The 5,058-nt window shown below is 39.6% G+C and overlaps 1 pseudogene; it reads left to right on the top strand.

Moving 5' to 3' along the window:
- The first annotated feature begins 4,297 nt into the window (after positions 1–4,297).
- LOC100760419 lies at positions 4,298–4,828 on the top strand (annotated as a pseudogene).
- The last annotated feature ends 230 nt before the right edge of the window (positions 4,829–5,058 follow it).

Below are 5,058 nucleotides of genomic sequence, written 5' to 3' on the forward strand. Positions count from 1 at the left end.
GTTTTTTTGCAAATGTGTTTCAGACACCTAGAGCATTGTCAGCCATAAAACTTTATTGAGATGAATAAGTAAAGCAATCATTGTAACCCATTGAACCTTATTAACTTGACACTCAGCACTGTCAAAATTTTCTTTCAACCCCTGATTACTAACCAACTGTAGATACTACTAATATCTGGGGGCTACTATTTAGTTCTGTTTTATATCAGTTATTTTAAATAGGTCAGTTTGCTACTTTCAGGAATTTATCTTCAACATTATCTTATAAAACTATTTTACACAAGGAACCAAAAGATCTTTAAATCAATAAAAATATACATTCATTTTGCCTTTTAATTAGCAAAAAAAAAAAAAAAAACTAACTAGAGGGATTTTTTTCTGCAGCCTAAGTATAGAAACCATAACCACTTGTGCTCTCTACCACAACGAAACTCTCAATCCTTTATATTTTCATGTCAGTCTCTTTCTCCTGGTACTTTTGTTTATGGCTCCTGAGTTACTTGATCTCTTAGTAAATTATTTAAGGATCCCAGCAAGCATAGGGCACATGTTCTGTTGATGCTAAAGATTTAGAGGCAGATGGGAACAAAACAAGGTCAGGTATTTTCTGTTAGAGTGAAGTTTGTTCCAGCCCAGGTAGTGTCATAGCCTTGAAGCTGTTTTGGTTTTGTAATTTGCTGGCTGTGGGAAGTCCTTGTCTGTGGGAGAACTCTATATTCATGACTACATTAAATCTGATTGTCCCATTATTTAAGGATGTCAGAGCTTATCTGTAAGAAACTGACAGTTTTCAGTGATTAAAGATTAACCTAACTCTATGACTTCAAGTGTTTTATGGAAGGGTAGATTATAAATGGATAATTAACAGAGTCTGGAGTAAAGTGGACCAAGAAAGTGTTTCTGAGCATATTGTGCTTCACTGAATTCCCAACGACAGCTAGTGCTGAAACCTCTCAGGCTTTCTCTGATCCTAGGGATCTCCCTGATTGGTTTTCTGGATATGTTGTTGTGGGATCAGATGAAATGATGAGACAATTTCTTAAGATATCCTGAGATGAACTATGGCAATGTGATATGCCAGGGCTTTTAGGAATAAACTACTGTTGACTTCAAAGAGAGGGATGGAACCCTTGTAGAGAGTGAATACTGAGAAGCTTCATCTAAAGTTTCCAGTCAGCCATATGACTATGACATCGTGAGAACTAGGGGAGGGGCTTAAAAGAACCTGGAGTTACAAATTTTTGATAAGGCAAGCTTTGGCTTTATTTTTTTCCCTTTAAATTTAGTTCTTTCAGAAACATGAATTTTGCTGGTAAATGAATGGAAATGGAAAAGATCATGTTGAATGAGGAAACTCAGACCTGGAGGGACAAATGTCACATGTTTCTTCTCATTAGAGGTTCCTGACTCCAAATCTTCTGATATGAGTACATAGCCTGGAGTAACTACAGAAACCGGGAAAGTAAAATGGACTGTTGCCAGGGTACAGGGTAGGAAAAAGCAGGGTACAGCTTCTCTAACAACTAGAGAAATGAGAAAAAATGGGGAGTGAGATCTAATTGGGGGAGGAAAAGGGGGAAAATAGAGAAGAAGGAAGATAAATAATGGTAAGAATTTTGATAAAGGTCATAAGGAATCATATTATTAACTATCTACCTTGAAAAAAGGCCCGTGTTCCATGTAAGTCTGTGTACAAATGTACATGTGTGTATCATTTAAATGAATTTTCTCATCTGGAATAGCTGAAAATATTCCCTCCAAGAGCCAAAACTGCCTAACAAAACCCCAACATCAGTCATAAGAAGACATCTTTTGAATTATTAGTCAGAACACTTTGAGACTCCCAAAACCACACAGACATTTTTCTTTTGCCTTTGGTTGCCCCCCAGGGGTAGACTATAAGTCCATATTGCTGAAAACATCAGGCACTGGATCCAGAGACCCCTGAGCTATAATTGACCCTAATGCCTTCTCCCTGAGGACTAGTTTTTATTGTACCACATATTGTGCATGCTTTCAAGGAGAAAAGCAACCAGCAGTCCTATCTAGTTACGATAACTATGAATGTTATTAACAACCAAGGTATGTGTGACACTACTGCACTCTACTTCACTCTAAGGACTATCCAACTGTGCTGGATAGTCTTAGTTCAACTTGACCCATGAAATAGAAATATCTGAAAGGAGGGTTCCTCAATTGAAAAACTGACCCTGAGATCTGGCTGTAAGGTATTTTTTTAATTAGTGATTGATGGAGGTGGGCCCAGCCCATTGAGAGTGGTACCATCCCTGGGATGGTAGTCCTGGATTCTATAAGAAAGCTAGCTGAGCAAGCCAGAGGAAGCAAGCAAGTAAGCAGCACTCCTCCATGACCATTGCATCAGCCTCTGCCTCCAGATTCTTGCCGTGTTTGAGTTTCTGTCTGGACTTCCCTCAGTGATGGACTATGTCTTTGAAGTGTAAGGTGAAATAAACCCCTTTCCTCTCCAAGTTGTCTTGGTTATAATGTGGTGATGTTTTGTTTGTGCTTCTAATTGGATTGAAGACCAATTCAACAAGAAGGAAATCATACCTACTACTGGAAGCCTAGCCAACTACCCAGGGCCAGTGAAGTCAAGGATCTTAGTGTCACAAGATAAATAAAAAACCGAATGACTGTTATTATGGTTCAAGCTCAAGCTGAAGATCTGAGAAGCAAAGCAGCTGGTCACCAGCTTTTACTTTATCTCAGAATGAAAGGTGATCTTGGCTTAACCAAACCCCATACTGTAACATCTCCTCAGCTTTGCTGGAGGATCATGAGGCTTCAATGTCTTCCTATCCTCAATGTGGCTGCAGACTGAATCTCTGAGACCCTGTTCCTGTATTAAATACCTCTTATGAGTCCAGGAATTAAAGGCATGGGATTCCAGGTGTTAGCATATAAGGCATGAGCTCTGTTACTCTTCACTCTTGTGTAGGCCGTGGCGGCCTTGAACTAACAGAGATCTGTCTATCTCTTAACCCTGAGTCCTGAGATTATAGGTGTGCACAACCACTGCCTGATCTTTATAGGTTGAGGCTGACTTTGTTTTCTGAATACTTAGGCCAGCTTTAATAAATCATAAAGAATATACTGCCACATCTTGGAGAAGATGCTTTAACCATCACCTAACTAATCCATTGATCTTATACCCACATATAAGTGTAGTCCTCAGAGCTCATCAAAGAAACTCTTTTTGTAACAGATTAGAGACCATTACAGAAAACCACATTCAATCAAAATGCAGAGTTATGGAGCCCAATCCCAATAGATCCATTCTCAAAACAACTCCTGCCCCTAAGAACAATGTGGAAGAGGGGGTTGAAAGATTGTAAGATCTAGAAGATCAAGGAGTTTGTGGTGAGGTTGTCTTGTAGTGAACTCAGAAACTACACCTATAAAGCTTTGACCAACATGAAGCCTAAACATGAACTGAGAAAAGACAACAATAGACATGTCAAAGTGAAGAGGCAAAAGCCCATGAGGCCTCAACACTACACAAAAAACTACAGGCAACTAAGGAATGCTGAGAGCATGGGGTGGAGGGATTAGCTTCCCCCAGGGAAGAGCACACATTTGATTATCCATCACCAATGGTCAGTCTGAAAACATGCATACATGTAACATTATACAGACCGAGCAGGTTGTATTTAGAAATATATATTTATACTATATACATAAATGCATTTAACAACAATTAATGAAAAAAGATACCATGTATTTGAAAGAGAACAAGGGGGTTTGTGGGTGGGTTTGAGAGGGAGCAAAGAGAAGGGGGAAATGATGTAAAAAGAATTTCAAAGAATTTTAAAGGATAGTATTAATATTAATATTCATTCTCTCCCCAACTTCCACCATATTCACCTCCCTTCCCTACCTACCCAGTTATGGTTTTTTTTTTAATTTTTTACCTATAAAGTTTAATTTGTGATGTCTATGTATTCATGAATGTGTGGCCTTCTACTGGAGTATGATCCACCTACCAGTAACTAAATTCTTAAAGAAAATTAACTCTCCTTCTCCCAGAAGCTATCCATTATCAAGAGTTTCTCAGCTGACAGTTTGATTTCATTTCCACCTCCTTGCTTCAAGCTTGGGTTTTGTCTGGCCTGAACTTCTATGGGGATCATTCATGCTGCCCATACCTGCTATGTTTAGCATATAAAAATTGTGCTGGTTAGCTTTAGCTGTAAACTTGACACAATCTAGAATCACTTGTTAAAAATGTATTAACAAGCCCAGCTCCATCCAGCCCCACATGCTTGCAGGCACAGACATGGAGCAGTCCTGGTACATGGAGAAGTCAGTGACTGACCCATGCATGCCCCACCATGCACAGACTGATTACCTAGTGGGCCTGGAACAGTTGTGCACACTGGGAGTGCTCTATTGGAAGCTGAATGCTGACAAGTGTGATAATGATCCAGAACTGGAAATGCTGTGGAGAAAGAGGAATTACTTCTGGATGGACATCATCACCATATGCAAACATACACTTTCCAACTATGAGGAGAAAATCAATATCTTCTTCAAGGGGCACCTGCACCTGGATGAGGAGATCTACTACATCATGGAGGTTAGCAGGCCTGGTACAGGAAGGAAAAGTGGATCCCAATTTCCATGAAGAAGGGGATCATTATTACACTTCCTGCTGTCATCAATCACCACTTTACTCTGGACAAGAAAAATTATGTGAAGGCCACGCAGCTGTTTGGGGGTAGAACCTGTCTGGACACTATATATCTGGCTGGGTGACCATTTCAATGCCCAGGTACAGTACACGAGGTTTCTGGAAGGAACAGCATAACAATGCTCCCAGAAGAGTAAGTGCACTGTGTGAGGCTCTTGCTGGGATCACTGGCTGGAAAGTTGTTCACCTATGTGCTTTTATATGTCAACTTGATGCTAGACTTGTTCTCCTTGGCAAGATTATCAGATCAGAATCTTTTTAATGAAAACATCTATAAAAGTGACCTTTACATGGAAGTTACAAAAATGTTAACAAGTGAAATTAATATTCCCTAACTCTGTCAAGAC

This window comes from Cricetulus griseus, chromosome 5 (genome assembly GCF_003668045.3).
Source record: "Cricetulus griseus strain 17A/GY chromosome 5, alternate assembly CriGri-PICRH-1.0, whole genome shotgun sequence".
NCBI lineage: Eukaryota > Metazoa > Chordata > Mammalia > Rodentia > Cricetidae > Cricetulus > Cricetulus griseus.